This window comes from Culex quinquefasciatus, chromosome 2 (genome assembly GCF_015732765.1).
Source record: "Culex quinquefasciatus strain JHB chromosome 2, VPISU_Cqui_1.0_pri_paternal, whole genome shotgun sequence".
Classification (NCBI taxonomy): Eukaryota; Metazoa; Arthropoda; class Insecta; order Diptera; family Culicidae; genus Culex; species Culex quinquefasciatus.
The window spans coordinates 72350133-72369369 of NC_051862.1; the positions used below are offsets into that span (position 1 = coordinate 72350133).

General features: G+C 34.2%; 1 protein-coding gene across 1 annotated transcript in view; it reads right to left on the minus strand.

Moving 5' to 3' along the window:
• LOC6049887 (nyctalopin) overlaps positions 1 to 19237 on the minus strand; it is a 312902-nt gene that overhangs the window by 275592 nt on the left and 18073 nt on the right. Inside the window, exon 2 of the mRNA XM_038252989.1 lies at positions 5444 to 5797. The gene's annotated coding sequence lies outside the window, so the exon portion shown is untranslated. The remainder of the gene's footprint in view (positions 1 to 5443; positions 5798 to 19237) is intronic.

Consider the following 19237-nt stretch of genomic DNA (forward strand, 5'->3'; position numbering starts at 1 on the left):
GTACCGAGTGCCATAACCTAGAACATAACCACTACAGGCACTACACACCAGAAGCACTAGGTAGCAGCTGGTTCACTATGCTCGGTGTGGCGGTGGCAATCGTGGTTTTGATTTATTATAATACAAGCCACCAACTTTAATGGGCATATTTTCATAGTACGAGTAAGTGTGTGTGTATAGTTTCTCGCGGGTTTTCGTTACGAAAAAAAGCAAAGACATGCAACTTTTGATACACTGGCCTACAAGAGTTGGACGAACCGGAGTGTGGCGTGTTATTCAGGCATAAAGCGTCGCTCAATGCTAAATGAATATAATGTACACAATAAAATGGACTTTATGGCTTTTCGCAAACAAATGACTTCACTAAGTCGCGGAGCACTGGAGTGAACTTAAAAACAATTTTACGGTTGGCCTATCAAAAGTAAGGTAGACTTAGTGTTTACGAAGCGATCATTTTGATAGAAATTCAAACGTGAGGAAAATAATTTATATTTCATAACAACCGGATGCCATTTTTCGTACAATTTACTAAATATCCCGCCTGAGAAATCAAAAAAAAATCTCGATTAAAATACAAGCATGGGCCAATATTGTTAAAATCTTCAGATAAATCATGTTTCTTGTTTTTTTTTAACGAGAAACTGTGTTTCGATAGAAATAAGAGAGCATAGTTAGGATGAGCAGAAAAAATGTTAGAATTATTTTTGTACCCAAGTAACAATTTACGTTTTAATTCACTCTGGAAGTATATTTTAAGAGTCTCTGGAAAGATTCGAGCAAACACCCGCTTTATCCTGAAAGCAGCAATAAAGAAGAGTTAAAGCAGCATTAAGTGTAAAATGGACAATTTTAGGAGGTTGTCAAGAGCTTATTTCAGGAGAGTTTTAGAGCCAAACAGTATTGCTGTTGATTTTTAACGGACCCTCCATATACTCTCAAGAGATCTAATAGAACTTATTCTAAAGCTAATCAAATTTATAACTTTATTGAAGATCTCTTGGTAGCAGCAAAAAAAAACATGATTTAAACTTGTTTCTTGATTAGGATAAATTATATTTTATCAAAAAAATATGGGTGTAAGATTTACTTTATTTAATCCAACTATTCTTTGAAACTTTAAACGACAAATGGTTAACTTTATTCGGTGACATGATTATAATAATTAAATATATAAGTGTTTGATTATCGATCCAATCATATCGAAAAAACCCATGCCATTAAAATATCACCAATCAACTAATCACCGAATACATAATTCTGTCAGAATAATTCTCATTTTTCATAAAATTTAAGCAAAATTTTCTTGTTTAGCTGTAAAGATCATTGCGGCGTCCATCTAGGTCGCTGGTTTAAATTTGTTAAATATTTTTTGTTCTTACTTAAAGCTATTAGAAAAACATCTTTTCTGGAGATGCTCTTGACCAAGAACAACTTTTCTTGAAAAGCTCTTGTTTAAGATTAAGCAAGGGGTTCTAGACTGAAGTGAGCTTTGATATAGTTTTAACCCAGAGTATAATGCACAATACTGCGACCGTAGCGCATGCAAGTTTTAGCCCACTGGTGGTAGATCCAGAATATATGTGTTGGCACATTTTCGTCATTTTCGTGAATTACGAATAACGAGTTTTCGTTAAATTTGAATAAAACTAGGATTACGTTCAGTTCACCGTTTTTATTTATTTATAACAATAGAAAAGAATACTTGTCACTTTTTTTCACTTAATGATTCGGAAACGCCTTCCAATGTTCAATGCCGGAAGCTCAGAAAGAAGCACAACACTTGTCTCATCACCTCACGAATCTAAATTTGACACAATTTAATTACTAACTCACATAACAAATACGAATGCAGTATGATCTTTTTTAATGTAATAAAAGAGCTTGCCCGGCACTTTGGAAACGTCCAATCTTCTTGCTGCTAAAAGTAGACTGAGTTTGACATTTGAAAGGTAAAGAGAAAAAGATTTCGAATAAAGCTTTCCCTAAACAACTTGGTTTTAATACTGATTTGGTGAAGTCAATTTTTTCTGTGAGTATCTTCTTTAAGATAACTGTAAGAACATCAAAAAGAGATTAATAAAGCATTTATCCAAAAAGATTTGATAAATGCTTTTAAAAGAAAGACGCTTTTTTCAAATGTCCTACAAAAACTGATAAAACTTAGGAGCATTTGGATTGCTACTTGGGATAAATAGCTTAAACATTTGTTTAGTGCAGATAATGCTAGTTTGTAGCGCAAACAATTTTCACAAACTGGAATAAATAGCAATTAACAGGCTGTTTTCTATTTCGTGTCAAATGAAATGAGGCTGTAATACAAAAGATCGAACATATTAACTTAAGTGGACAAATATCGGAGGTCAAAAGACATAATATTGAAAGCAAAAAAAAGTGTAAGAAAGATCGAAACGCCAAGAGGTTTTAATTGAGAAAATGATATGTTATTATAATTTTAATTATTTTTTATATGTTTCATTTTTTTAAATACAAAAATTAATAGTTCTGTTAGATGATTTCTGATAAAAAAATAAAATTATTTTTCTGATTTCATAGAATTTTATAAATCTTTGAACATACATTTGAATACCTTAAAAATATTTTTTTCTTGCTTGTAACTTCATTGCTAGTTTTCCCATCTTATAAAACATGATAACATGATAATATTTTAAAGAAATTTATATTCTTCAAAATAATACATTTTTCTCTGAAAAATGTTTTTCTTCAAGAATGGGCTATATTCTTGTTTAAATAATATTTTCAGGTTAATTCCATAACTGAACATTAAGCATAAACGCAAACATTTTTATTTATTAAGTAGTTTTATTTTGTTTTCTGAAATATTTTTGCGGGTTTTTTCAATCATTCAAGCAGGATCTGTTTATTTAAAAGCTTTTCCAATTCCAAAATATTTTCTCTTCCAAAGCTGTTTAATCTTTCTTCTGTACCACTACTTCCAAAAATATTAGAATAAGTCAGGTCTGGAACTTTTTGTTCTTTCATGATAATTTATATTTGTTTATTTAAAATTTCGAATAGAAATATAGAATAGAAAATTATTGTTTCCAAGTGCTGAGGTCTTATTAAACTAATATTGATGTATTTTTTTTTATTTTAACAGTCCCGGTTCAACCTGAGTATTTTTATATCATTCAGTTCAATTTATTCTTTCAGTATTTTATCTGTGATTTTTTTCTTTTCAGCAAACATGAGCAAATTATTAATAAGTATTTTAGTATAAGTAATAAATCTGAGATAAAAAATCATAAAATAAACCTAATGTTCTATTTAAAAAAAACTGATTTTTGTTAGAGTAACATTTTTGTTTATTTTTCTATTCCTTTAAATAATATCAGATCCTAAAAATAAATGAGAAAAAGTTTGACAACAGACATATTATCAAAAAAATTATAGTTAAATATTTTTTTATATTTTTAATGAATGAAACTAAAATAATAAAATTCTTATTCCAAAATTAACAAAAAATGATTTAGTTTTGATTTTGATTTTTTTTAATGTTTTTGATTTAGGGCAAAAAAGCCCGTATAATTTGAGCCATTGTGAAATATGGAAAAAAATTGCCACACACGAAGAAAAAAATCGTGAACAAGCGTTCATGAAATTCGGAACCAGTGTTCAAATTTCATTGTACGTTTTTTTAAGTGTTCAAATTTCATTGTACGTTTTTTTTAAATCGTACCATGGAATTTGAACATTTTTCGTGGTTCCGTATTTAATGAACGCTTGTTCACGATTTTGGGAACTCTTTTTTCTCCGTGCAGAGTTATGATTTAAAAAACGTATTTTTTTGGAATAATTAGAGATATTGCTTGTTTTTACTTCAGTTTTTCATGTAAAAACAATTTGTATTCGAAAAGAACTTCACATAAATTTTATAAAGTGTGCCGTTTTTGGGATATGACTACTTGAGGCTTGTTTTTTACGTTTTTGAAATAAGTGTTTCGGTTTCTATAAATGTAAATATTTTTAAAGTTAACAAATCGAATAAAATTGCCTAGCTGTGAAAAACCAGGAAAATTGCTGGAAATTTAAGTTTTCTTAGCCTCATCCTACCCTCTTAAAGTTCAATTTTCAATTTAAAAAAGATTTTTTTTGAGGATTTTCGGATCTTATCGACAACAAACATTTTACTATAACTATTTTACAATTTTACGTAACATATGTAAACATGATGAAGTTTCATTAACCCTCTACAACCTAACCCCGCCTTAAGACGGGCTTCGATCTGAAAAATTGCCAAAAATCCATTTTTCAACCAATTTTTTATCTTTAAAATGCATTGAAAAAAAAAACTCTTAAAATTTTAGAAAAATTTAGGGTTGTAAGTTTTACTTGTTTTATGTGACTTTGCCAATGTTTTTAAAAATGTCATTTGGCTGTGATTTTTACTAACATTTACTATATTTTAAGTAAAAATAAGTATGCAGTAATTTTTGTAGTGTCCCAGACTATGCCTCTACGCATTTGTTTACAATATAAATGATAATGGTGCCATTATATAGCAAAAAATGTGAAAACAAGTAAAAAATTGAAAAAGTGACTGTAAAAACATGAAAAAATTAGGTAGGCAAAATGTGATGATAGGAGGTGTTAGAATAGGCCAAATACTACCAAAAACAAACATAAACTAAACAAGATAAATGAAAATTAAAATACTAAAAATAAAACAAGAAAAACATAAAACAAGGGAAGTGAAGTTTTTCGTAGAACAAAAGTTGCTCAAAATGACTTCCTGAAAACGGGAAAAATAACAATTCGGAAAATTGGGCAGTAGAGGGTTAACAGAATTTGGAGATATGATTTCATGAATATAAAAACTGGGTTTTCGACGTGCCACGCGCAAAAACGGCAAAACTAACGGGGAAAATCAACTTTTTCACTAAAACTAACTTTAAAATTGAAGCGATGAGCTATACATGTATGGGTACTTAAAGTTGTGACTTTCAATTATGTATCCATGTACAATTATGTACAAGTTTCGACTTAAGAAAATGTACATAAACGTAAAATGCGTTTCTAGTAGTTTGGTTGATTAGACTTCAATTTCAATTAATATTTTTAAATTTTTCGAAAAAATATTTATTTTGCCCGCACCCCTCCCTTCTACTTTTTGGGGTGGTTTCGATGGGGAGTGCTACATAAGCTTTGAAAAATATTTGCAACGGCCTTACGTTAAAAAAAAGTTTATTTATTCATACTCATAATGGAGGAATTGACTGTTGACAATTTATGAAAAAAAAATCTCAAAATAATTTATTATTATTAAATTCTTTTGTGATTTCAAACATTACCCTAAACTTGAAACACTAAAATACTTTTATGACTATGTCCACCTAGTTGCATACATTTTCTACCTTCAGCACCCTTTTCCCCATTCTCTCCATTAAACGTGCAAATATGATGGAAAACGGCAATGAAATCTTACCTTAGAGCCGTTGAGGTTTGTTGTTTTTTACTCCGCTCTGCCCTCACAAGCCAAAACTTTGACTCAGAAGCGGCGCGCGGGGCCTTTCGTCATTCGGCGTCTAACGAGGCGAGAATTTCTCCGTCGTCGTTTTCATTTATTTCAATTAAATGCCTTTGGCCACGACACGAAACTTTCAACTCCTCCTCCACTTGCTCCGGGTCCAGAGTGTGGCCAGGCACGGTCCGAACAAACCCACGTGAATACACCTCAATTAATTTCACTGACGCCAATTATCCAATCATTCACTTCCATCAGCTGCAGAAGCGCTTCCTTCGTCGACTTTGCTTTTTTTTTTGGGTTGGAAAATTTGCCCTGTAAGTACAAGCGGAAAAAGCAGAAAAAGTTAATTTAATAAAAAAATCAATTTTCCTACATTCTTTGGCGGTTTTCCTCATGCTGATGTTTGCCAACATAAACCCCCTTTCCCTCACGTTTTTTTTTTTGCTCGTGTCAACCGCAGAGAATCAAATAAAGAGTTGAGGAAAAACCCCAGCGAAAGAAAAAAAAGCCATTGAGGACACAATTTTGCGCTAAAGTTCACCAACGAAAAGCAGCTCGTTTCGAAAACCCTACACGAGAGAGAGGAGCTGAATTGGTAGAAAATTTTCCTCTCAACCTTCAACTTTGACGACAACGATGGTGGTTTTCACTGACTATAAGTGGAAAACTACGACCTAAAATTGCGGGGGGCCAAGACAGGGACTGTGCGTTTTCATCATCAATGAGTGAGAACTTCGGTGAAAAGCTCGTGGGTTTCTCGGTTTATTAGTGAGTAGTGGGTTTGATTTGGGCAGGTGTTCGAAACTTCAGCGAACCTGGAAACGGTTGACATTTCAAATTTCTGTGAAGGTCAGCTTTGTAGCCGGAAGCTGCTTTATTGATTGACATTTTTGGAATGGGTTTAGAAAATGAACCGTTTTAAGAAATTAAGTTTTTTTGTATTCCGGGTATTTCTTGATTTCTTCAATCAAGTATCCAGTGAGCATAAGTTAAACAAATAAAGATGAAACATTGATTTCACATTTAAAGAAAAACAGCCACGAAACCTTATTTCAAGCACATATTTTTCAAATTTAATAAGAGTTGGTAATTTTTGGTTAACATCAACAGAATTTGAAATAAAAAAAGAATTCCGAAGGAATTTTCAGATCCATTTGTTGTCTTGGGTAAAGTTGTAGGTTATGATTGGGACATTTCGAAAAAAAGGTGCACGATGGAAAAAATCTGATTTTTTCATTTATTTTTCTATCACAAAAATTTGAATTCCAAAAAATAAGTATTTTTAAATCTTTGAAACTTTTTTATATATTTTACGGATTCAAAAAAGATCTCTTTTGAGCCATAGTGCATGATGGTGTAAACTCCAATCCGTAAAAAAAATAAAGGAACCATCCATAAACAACGTTGACACTTGGGGGAGGGGTATGGCGATTGTCCACGATTGATCCATACAAAAAAGTTTTTTTTTGTATGGACAATTGTCCACGAGGGGGGGGGGGGGTAACAGATTCACAAAAAAGTGTCCACGTGTTAATGGATGGTCCCATAAAAAACCGAATCGAACTTACAATCGAAAAGTACTTTACCATTAATTTAGCATAACTCAATCAATTGGGACGACTATTTTTTCCAAGGATTTGTAAGGATGTCTAGATGATCCTAGAAATTTACAAAACTCGATTTGATCAAATCTGTGTATTTTGCGGAAAAAAAACATCGTTCCAATTTGTTTATCGCGCTTGCATCCGCGGATTTTTTTTGATCAATTCGAGTTATGTAAAGTTTTAAGATCATCTAGACATCCTTACAAATCACTAAAAAAAAGAACCATCCCGATTGGTTGAGTTATGCCCGGGTTCCAGCGAGTCAAAATTACCGTTTCAACATTTTTTGAAGGATTGGGAGTTGGAATGTTAAAGGAAAGCACTTCCAATTTTTTGGTTTTTTTAAAGCTTTCTACAAATTTCTCGAAGATTTGAAAAAAAGACAAGATGCTGAGCCACAGCATCACAAAGAAGTAGAATCGACGAAAATGTTAAAAGTTTAAACGTCACCTAATTATCCTGTAATTTGCGAAAAACTATATCTCGGAAACTATTGGTTTGATTTCCAATGATAAAAAATTAAACTTTTGTGAAATTTTGTAATCTTTTCAATAAAAATTAATTCAAAGATTATTTCAACTTTGGAAAAGGTCTACAAATAAACAAATTTCCTCATTTCATTTTTATATCAAATTGAAAAAAATCTGGATAGTCCTTATTATAATCTACAAATTTGCTAAAGACACTCAATCGATAAAAAAAACCTCATGTCTAGATACAGATGATCAGCAAAATTATATGGAGGCTTGAATGGAAAATTTAATGATCAAAAATAGCTTATTTGGACAAAAGAAATCGATAGACAAAGTAGCATTCAAATAAATAAAGAAGATTTTCATTTATTTTTTAAGGTTATCTCCGAAGTATGCGGAAATGTTCCGAGGTCGAAACCACCGATCTCATGCTTGTTTCGTTGATATACCAATGTCGTTGTCGTTGTCAATGTCGTTGGAAGATTCAGGACATGCAAACATATCGGCAAAGCAGTCTACCGATCTGAAAGTGTTGATTCCAAATTTTGATTTTTTTTGGGACACAGAAAATTTGTAGGGGTTAGCGTGGTTGCCTCTCACCCAGTAAATGTTGGCCTCGGTCTAACCTAGAGGGTAAGGTCGTTAGCTCAATCCAGGTGTAGGAGTCGTCTCCCTTGCCTCGGTGGAGTCATCGGTAGGCAGTTGGACTCACAACCCAAAGGTCGTCAGTTCGAATCCCGGGATGGATGGAAACTAAGGTGCAAAAAGAGGTTTGCAGTTGCCTCAACAATTAAGTCTTCAGACACCTAGTTTCGAGTAGGAATCTCGCAATCCAGAACGCCAAGGCAATGCTTTATAGCGAATGGATTGATTTGATTTTTAAGTTTATGAGATATTTGTACAAGAAAATAAAAGGCTGTTTGAATGAGACTTCAAAATCTTCAATTTTCTTGTTTCTTTTTCATTTATTCGCTGTATTTCAGCAACCAGAGGTCCAATATTCAGTGAATTTTAAGACATTTGTATTGAAGTCTGTTAAGTTCTTTTCAATTCAGTAAATTTGATTTTACATTAAAAACTGAAGTCCCTATCTTCAAACGACGATAACTCTGGAACCACAAATCTTAGAGGATCGGTCGTAAACTCAATTTTGAAGGAAATTGGACGTAGAATTCATTTCCGTGATCAAAACTCGGATTAAAATATTTTTTCTACCTGTATTGCGCAATTGAAAACATTAAATGGCCGTATCTCAAAACAGCCCTATTTATTTTTTGAAACAAAAAATAGATTGTTCAAGGTATTGATTATCTCAAAATCGTAGAAAATTATAAAAATAATCCATCTTACAGAACACCAGGTAGCAGTTATTGATCAGCGCGCCTAGCATATGCGGCGAGTGTAGCTAATTTAGGTGATCTCAAATACTTAAAACTTTAAAATTCAATATCTCTGGAACGAAACATATTCCTTTCTGTCGATAAGTGATTCTTATGTAAAATTGGATGGGGAATACGACGGTGAGGTCAAATTTAAAAAATAAATAGGGCTGTTTTGAGATACGGTCATTAAAAGCTTTCAATTGCGCAATACAGGTAGAAAAAATATTTTAATCTAAATTTTGATCACGGAAATGGATTCTACGTCCAATTTCCTTCAAAATTGAGTCTAAGATCGACCCTCTAAGATTTGTGGTTCCTGAGTTATCGTCGTTTAGTCGAGCCATAAAGTCGATTTTTTGGGGTGGGTACGAAAATGGAGGGAGTGGTCCGATTAGGATGAAATTCGGGATTTTTGCATGTTTTGATAGTCTCAACAGCTCTGCCAAATTTGAGCAGAATCGGAGATGGTAATTTTCAAATTTACATTTTTTCTTGCACACTTCAGGTGGAATGAACCAAAACCATTATCGGAATTTTTTTTTGTGAAAAAAATTATTAAAAAAAAAATTGGTTGATATTCTTTTCGTGGACCATTTTTTCTGAATCGTACAGATTTTCGAATAAAAAATCCAACATTCCAACCAACAACAGCTGTCAAAACTGTACGGAGCCTTGTGAGGGTGAACCAATGACACACAACACGAGGTCTTTTTTGGGGGTGTAGTACTTTTTGAGAAATAGCAAGAAAACTATCATATTCATATGAAAGTATGCAACATCCCAACTCATTTACGGGGTGGACGAAAATCTTTAGTCTGGAAAAATTAAAGTTATCCTCGTTTGAAGTTTTTCAACATTTTCCTATCGGACGAAATTTCGCCTATTTCAACTTATTATTGCCTTAACCCCATATGGACATGATTTATGATTCGGATCATATAATTTTGTATGGGAAATGATGCAGGGAACATTTTTCCTGAAGCACGCAAAGTTATCGGAAATAAGGGATAAAAGTTATAACGGTTTAGTTGGAAATTTGGGACATTTTCCGTAATGTTTTTGATATTCAGATTATTATTTTGGTGAATTCTTTTTTTTTGAGAATTGTTTCTGGGCCAGTAGAGTATACAAATCACTACAGAAAAGTGTAATTGGTTGGGTTCATGCTAAACTGTAAGTCTCTTTGAATAATTTTGGATTTTAACCGAATCAACATATTTTTGTTTGTTTCGGTTATAAAATGTACCGTTTTCATTATATTTTAACTTTTTTTTGTTGTGAGTAAATGGTCCATATGATAATTTTTATTGAATTGAGATCTGCAGTTTAATTACAATCACAGGGTTTCTATTTCTATGCCTTTTGTTAATTTGTATATCTATTTGAACTATATTATTATTATTAAAACTACAAAGTTGAAGTTTTTATTATTAGTAATAACATAAATTTTGTGTTAAAAATCAGTTAAAAGTTTGAATGTTTATGAAATGATGAATTTAATCTCAAATAATTGAGTTGAACATGTGTAAAAGTCTGGCATCCAAATTTGAAATAATGAAAAATACAATAAATAAATTGTTTTGGCTTGATTGCCACAAATAGTTATTCTTTTTAATTACAATATTATAATGTTTCCTTAAAATAAGTACGAGACCATCTGTGAGTATAAATAAGACTAATAAAAATGTGAAGATAAAATGAAATGGTACATTTTGTAACCAAAACAAACAAAAATATGTTGATTCGGTTAAAATCCAAAATTATTAAAAGAGACTTACAGTTGAGCATAAACCCAACCAATTACACTTTTCTGTAGTGATTTGTATACTCAATGGGTCCAGAAACATTTCTCAAAAAAGAATTCATCAAAATAATGATGTGAATATCAAAAAAAAAAATGCGGTTTTGGGAAAGATGGTGTGCAATTTGGTCCGAAAATGTCCCAAATTTCCAAATGAATCTTTGTAACTTTTTTCCCTTATTTCCAGAAACTTTGCGTGCTTCAGAAAAAATGTTCCCTGAGGATAACGTTATTTTTTCCAGACCAAAGATTTTTGTTCACCCCTCAAATGAACGGGGATGTTCCCTTTTTTCATATGTATATAATTGTTTTCTTGCCATTTCTCAAAAATACTACGACCCCGTGACAAAATGGCTTCTTTGATCATAGAGAAGACCTCCAAAAAGTTTGAGCCAAATAAAAAAAAAATACAAAAAATGCACGAAATCGGCCGATGTCGTAGAGAATTGCTCAAGTACATTTCTATACTTAGAACATACAAATTTATGTAAGGGCCAGGTGTCTTACCGGTTTCAGAAATCCGCAACATCCGAAAATATCATTTTTTACGGTTTCCATTTTGTACGGTTTTTCCATGATACGGGTTTATATGATTTTATTCTAGTTGAGTATTATCCATCAGTCCGGTTAATCGGTTCCGGATATCCGAAGAACGGCCAACTGGAAAATTTGTATGAAGCCTAATCATTTTACATATCAAACTTCATTAAATCGAATAATTTGACAATATACGATCAAATCGTTTTTTCTCTCACTCACTCAGTCCACTCCGGAACCGGATTGCGGTGGCCACTTTGGAATACTTTCGGAAAAAAGATTGTACCGTAAACCGGGGTGACTTTGATAGGATTTCAATTTGTTTTTAGAATATTTTCCAACAGGTAAGGTTTTTCTCAAGATTATTATTTTTAAAACATGTACTGTGGTAGACCACACAAAGTCCATGCACTATTTCGGGAAAAAAGTTTTTTTATTAACGTTTAGAAAAATAGTTACGTTAAAAATTGTTAGTTTGAATTCCGGGGTAACTTTGATAGTCATAGTTTTTCTTGTTAAAATCATATTTAAGATGTTCAAACTTCATCAAAGTAGCTGATATAGTTTTTAAGAAAAAAAAATCAATGTTTATATTTAGTTAACTAAGTGTATAAGCTTTTAAGCAAAATACATTGCCTATAAATTAAGAGAATTTTTATAATTGTGTTTCAAAAACACATATTATTTATTTTTTACAAACTTTTTTAACCTTCTCCTAGTGGAAAATTGTCCAAAGAATCCGAAAATGCATTCCGTTTTCCGATTAAAAATCATGTTCATTGAGAAAATCATGACACTTTGAGAAGTTTAAAATAATGGCTTTCATTAACATTTTCCTAACTATAGTTAACTAACTTTTTAAACTTGTCAAAATTTTATGAAAAGTTCTTCTTGAGGTACTTTGAACACTTCTCTACCACGGTCAGTATGTTTCTGAACCATTCCTTACGTATTTTAATTGTACTCTTCATTTTGCGGAAAAATCGCAAACCTATCAAAGTCACCCCGTTTTACGGTACCTAGTAGGTGGCCTCTGTGACCGAATGTGATTTTTCATGACGGAAAGGGAACATCCTAAGCACTCATTTTATCCCAAGAGAGCGAGAGTTGGTCAAAAACTGGATAACCTCACTCTAGTCAAAACTAACCTGAAATCACTCAACTTTATAGTCTATGCTTAATATTTTCTGCCATTCATACCGGTGCTCGTTCGAAATTTCCACGAGCTATTGGAAAGTTTTACAATAAATATGTGAGGATAGAGAGGCAACAGTCAGTGTAGTTTTCCAGGAACCAGTTGAAAAAAACCTCTTCTCTTTCCACTTTTCTGGTCAAAGACCACCCATACGATTCAGCAGCACGCCAACCCTTAAATTTTGAGGAAAATATTTGGAGAATCGTTGTTGGTCTGAACCTTGGCCAAAAAATGCCTTATGTCTGCCCATGAGTAGTAAGATTCTGAATAAAGAATGATTTTGTGATATTTTTTTTGAGAATTTCAAATTTCATTTTTGATTGACATTTAGTTTTATGATTCCCTAAATACTTCGCAAAAAAACAAAAAAATCTTGAAATTTGACACAAAAAAACTTCTGTTAAGGGACCATCCATAAACCACGTGGACACTTTAGGGGGTATGGCGATTGTCCACGATCCATACAAAAATATTTTTTTGTATGGACAATTGTCCACGAAGGGGGTAACAGATTCCCAAAAAAGTGTCCACGTGGTTTATGGATGGTCCCTAAAGAACCTCCACAAACTCGGGTTCCTCCCCCGCACTTCAACCTGAACACTTCTTCGCCAAAGCGCCCAGAAGTAGCAGGAATAAATTTTCTAAAATTACCACAATTGATCACGTACGAACATGAATCTAACACCACACCCTCCGCGGCTCCGTTTTTGCTCCTTCGAAACGGAAAAAAGCTGGGCAAAAAACCAGGACGATCCTCTTGGCCGCGCGGTCCTTGCGATGGTGGAAAACCCCCCCGTCATAAAGTGATTTTCATTCCACCGCAAAGTTTGCGTTTTTCCTTTTTCCACAGCCTGAGAAGGGGTGTGAGTATGAGTTGTGTGTATGTGATGGCCTTTGTGACACTTGCCGGGAGCGCGACGAAAAAAAAACGAGAATTGAGGATGTGAAAATGGTTTGTGGACGTTGTGTGGGACAGAAAAATGAGTTGACCACGGCAATGAACAAAAAGTGTGCATGTAATTGATATTGTTCGGGGTAATAAAGAGGAAATTGAACTGGGGGTTCAAGGGTTTACATTGATTGGGGTTTCTTGAAGATAATGAATAAAATATTTTGGATTACACAAAATTCACTAAATTAGTCAATAAAACATGTTTGGAGTTCTTCTTCCTACGTTTCAATTAAAACATTTAACCTCACACGAACAAACTAATTTCATTACCACAAGCGGTTTTCCCTGCCCAAAAAAGAAACCGCAAATTCACGCCAATGTACTCACTTTCAATAAAAGTGTGGCGGTTCCAGGGCCACAATACCTGCTACTTTTGCGGAGCAAAACCGTGGAAAACCACCCCCAATTTGCCCACCCTCCACCCCAAACGAAAGGTAATGACATTTATTCCCAAACGGTGTAGTAATGGGCCAACAATACACTCCTCCTGCGGGCTCGCTCGGAACTCCGGATCGCGTGACTGTGCACGGCCTCCGAGTCGCTTGCATGACCGGGCCACCCCAAGTAGGAATGGGGGCTTTTGCCGAGCCAATTCATTTGGCTTGATGATTTATATTAGGAGAAGCGAACACCTTCCTTCCACGGTTGAGTCCCGTCGAAACAAGGCACTCTCTTCCGGCTGTCTTTGGAGGTCCCTGAGGAAGTGCCGAAACCCAGGACGCCAAAGTCACGGTCCTTTGGAGGTAAGCCAGCTCGTCGTAAATCCCAAATTGAATTAAATTTGCGCCGACAATACTTCAATTTTTGCCACTCTTTTGCACAATGCCACCACCAAGCCGTCGATTGCCCCCGGAAGGTAAGCCAAAGCCTAGCCGAGAGTGCCGAAATTCCTGTTTGACACGCACAGGGAGAAGCGGAACGAGGGCGAAAAAAATGTTTGGGGAAAAAATGTAGACTATACAATCGAAAAACCCCAAAGATCGTGTAATCACGTCAAAAGAATGGCAACAAATAGGCTTGGTTACGAAAAAGAATGCGTAGGGTTGTTGGCCCTTTTTAACGTCTAAGTAACGCTCTTTTTTTTTCTAGAAACCACAGTCAAAAATTGTGAAGATTTGGCATGTGTGAAATTTAATGGTGTAATTTTATGATGGAATATCACCTCTATAAAATTAAAATTATCCTTAAGGTAAAAATTCACAAAAATGTGTAACACTGACGTTTTCTGAAGTTAAATTACACATGAGAATGGGTACATCTTTCCTGAACATTTGTGTCAAAAATGGTCTTACCATTCTCAGATGTAATTTACCTAAAAAAAACATCCATAGGCAAAATCGTTTTTTTGTGGAAAAGTGATGAGCCGGAAATTCGTTTTTATAATAAAAAATAATAAAATAAGGAAGGGAAATTAAAACAAATAAATTTTAAAAGGCATACCTGCAATTATTATGCAAGAATATGTTTGAAATTAGTCTTAATTTGGATTGAAAACATTTTATTTTTCAAACAAAATTTATTTTGATACAATGCATTTTAACTTTGCTATTCCACACAATATTTTCAAGTAAACATACACGGATAGAAATCCTGTCAGCAAATCTGGTGAGTCCAGGGATGGAACAGTCGCAAAAAAATCATTTTCGCCAGCGAACTTTCTTCACCCGCGAAAGAGAGAGGAGGCAAATCACGCAAAAGAAAATCGCTCCCGAACTTCTCCAACAAAATCAATCTGCTGATGATTTTTTTGTGAATTTCCTTGTTAGCACCACTTTAAAATATATATTTCACTTTGACAAATGACAGGTAATTTTTCGACGTGTGACGTTACACTTGCAAGTGTAGTGGTGAAAAAGATGCTCCACTGAATTATCAAGATGATGTTTTTTTTAGATTCCTTTTACCGATCTTTCGTGTGCGAGAGAGGAGAGCCATGCTCCTCCAGTTTAGTTCTCTTGATGAACGTCCAATGATTTTCTTTTGACAATTATTATTCCATAGCTGCTGGTAACCGGCTCCGTGGCTTAATGGTTACGTCTTCTGTCTCACAAGCAGAAGTTTCAGGGATCAAATCCCGGTCGGTACCTTTGAAATTTGGAAACAGGAATTTGAACTTTGAATATGAACAAAACCAAAAAAAAAACGAATCAGGTGGGATTTGAACTCTCACACCTTTGGATTGGTGGTCTGGAACGCAAAGCAGTCGGGCATCAGAAGGTTTACACGCTAGCAGTGAAATGATCCGTGGTGTTGAAACATGTTTATACATCTTCATCTCATATTAAATACGCGCTGGTCCCTGATTTGCCTGAGGGGATTGGAAGTCTAAAATAAATAATATAGATCGAGTATCCTTCAGAAGCTTGCTTCTATGTTTAGGCGGGGCCGAACAATGCCCAGCCACCTCGGAATTGGACCTCAAGGAGGCTCTGTCATTCTGAAATGGGTCGTAGGACGCAGCGCGAAGGCTATCACCACCGAATACCCGGGACTGAGATAAGTTGTATCAGCATTTGGCATATACAAAGTCTGATACAAATTATACTATCCCATAATATCGCTACCGGTTAGCGGGTATTGGGTTGGACACACATACACACATACACACAGATTATTCTATAGCTGCTGGTGACTCAATGCTATCGATTTTGTAAACATTGAAATGTTTCTAAAATCTTAATTTTAAGATAACAAAAACAAAGATTACTTTCCAAAATGTGTTTTTATTTTTTTTTTTTATTTTTTTTTTATTCTTTTGTCCTCTATCTTAACCTATACCCTAACTGGCTCAATCGGCCTTGCCATCAAGGAGCCGTGCGTCTATTTATAGATCCGAGATCTATTGTTCTTCGTCTTGATGGATGTTGATGATCTCCTGTGGGTCTTGTTGGCAGAGTCTTCCTTCCTTCCTTCACGCGTTGTGGTGTGGTTGGTTGGTCATCTTCCCGTCCATTCCCCACTCACCCACCGCTAGTTGTTGTAGTGGGGGGAGTGGCATGAGTGTGTGTGTGTGTGGTAATTAATTACCGTGTATCTGTTGCTCCCAGAGGGAGCAGGGGGTTCTGGTTACCACCGAAAAATCGGTGGCGAGGTGACCGGGCGGGATTCGATCCCTGATCGTCTGCTTGAAAGGCAGATCGCTTAACCATTCGGCTAAGTACCCGGACTTCCAAAATGTGTTTATTTAGTTTATTTACTCATTTGAGCATGAGCATGAGCATGGTTGACTGCCAATGAGCTGCTACTCCGTTATTGACGGATCAGCTGAAGTTAAACAATGAATCAAAAATGATCAGTGGGAGCCAACCATCCGTTCACTGTTTAACCTCTGAAGATCCCTACTTTATTAGTCAATACCGGCGCCCTCCCAAGAAGCCTGCAGTCCAAGGAAAGGGAGGAATGTTAGTCCGATAGTTGAAGTTGCAGACTCATCAAGCACATAGTTTTTCGCTATATACTTGTTGATACCGCTTGAGACCGTTGAATCCACAGCATCTCCTTCAAGCATCACGTGATTAATTTTTTTTTTGGGTTAGTAGGGTAAGGTATTGGCTTTTCGATTCGATGGCCACCCGACGCCGTGCCTTCCGATCAACGATGATATAGGAAGGGCTTTGAAAATCACAAAACATCACTTTTCACTCTGAATATTTTTTTACGACCACGTCAAGGACCACGTGCTCCCTTTGCCAATTATGCACTGATGACACTGCATTTTCAGAGGGTAATCTTCTCCTCGCAGCACACAATTCACGACAAAAATGCGAAACAAAAGACACACACAAAAAAAATCACTTTTCACTCCGAACATTTTTTTACGACCACGCGCTCCCTTTGCCAATTATCTTTATTTCGTTTATTTACTCATTTAAAAAAAAATAATCAGGTTTCAATCAAGTTCCTCAAAAAATAAAAAACGTCAACAGTTAAAACTGTAGAAATTTAAATTAAGAGTCTTTTTTACATAATAAGAGAACAATCCAAGTTATTTTCATTAAAAAATTCATAATCTTAGGAAATTTCTTGCGCCATATTTCAGTTTATTAGTTGATTCTAAAAAATATCATCACATCGATGCCTCTGTGCTCTCTTGTTCTTAGCTTGCTGGTTTTCCTATAAAGTTATTATAAGAGAGCACAGAGGCATCGATATATCAAATCATGATTTGAAATATATTCAAACATGAAGAATGTTTGATTTTATGACAGAATCATTTAAAAAAATAAAAAGGCAAAATGCAAATTATGCGATGACTAAGAAACACTTTTCTTTAAATGTATACACTCAAATTATTTATACGATATTTCTTGAACAAGGCTTAAGGCTTAAGGCCGGTCATAGAATCATTTTGAAACGCAGTCGCGGGCCGGACGTTGAGCAGGCCTGTTGTAAACGAATCAGGATTAATAATATTTGTGTTTTTAAAAAAACAAAGGCCAAATCCAAATAAGACGCTTAATAACAAAATTGCTAAAGCAGGTAAAAAATCATTCTATTAGTGTTTAGTTTAAAATGGTAAAATTCCCTCACGTTCATTTTAGTGTTTAAAACTTTTCTTTATTATTAAATAATCCGCGAATGGACAGTCCCTGAACAATTTGTGTAAAAAATGTGAAATAACGAATTTATTTGGAGTAATCAAACGCAAAATCTGCAAAAATTTCATATGTAAAATTAAAATGATTTTAAGCTGAAGATATTAAAATGATGACATTTTGGAAAGGCATAAATTAGAAAATGTTATTTTCCAAATGCTTTGTCAACACATAAAGTCAGTATAAAAGTTTGAAAAAATGATGATTAAATATTACATCTTTTTCTGTGTAATTTTACCTTAACTTTTGTGGTATACGAAAAATTACATGGATAAGAAAAACAGGAATCTATACACTTTTTTATAGGTAATGTTCTTTCTTTCTAACAAAAAGTTATGAAAAAGTTATCTTGAAAAGGTTGAATAGTGGATAACACCGTAACAGTTGGAAATATACAAATTTGGCAACATGGAATCGCTGATATTTTAGATTTTGTTTCAGTTTTGTTTCAGACTCTGGCTCAATGCTTTTTTTACAAATAAAGGTTAAAAATAATTGATTGAGTTCATTAAAAATCTACAGTACAATATCGTTAAAAATTAAATTTAAACAATTGCAATGTACCGTCAGTGGGGGTGACTATAGGTCAAAAAACGATACGCCTCTCGTTTTTTCTTAATAACAAATACAATTTAAATAACATCGTAAATCTTTTAACGTCGATTTATTCTTAGAAAGTTTACTAACATTTTCCCAAAATATGGTGGATTTTGATGAACACTACCTTAAATGCCAATTGTTTGAAAATTGACCCAATCTCACCCCTTAGAGGGGGCTAAAATGATGCTCATACACAACGATATGGTAAATACAAGTCATCCAACAGTGTTTTTTGTTCGAGGGAATCGTATTGACAGGCTACACTGTGGAGATTTTCAAGCATTTGGGTAGTTTTCGATCAATTCTAAAAAAATATTAGAAAAATGATTTTTCGAGAGGTTTTTGGCCAAAAAAGTACCCGAATTTTAGACAGCTGCCAAAATAACAGGATTTGTTCTAGGAACAAGATTTTTTCAGCGAAGTCATCTTAAGTTGTGCCCTACACAACCCTTTCATAATTCATTTGTTTTGCCTTCCTCACTGAGGTAAGGCAATAATCCTGCTCTAAAAATGAACTTTGTATAAAAACGTCGTAAATCCACCTTCATGTATACATATCGACTCAGAATCGAAAACTGAACAAATGTCTGTGTGTATGTGTGTGTGTATGTAT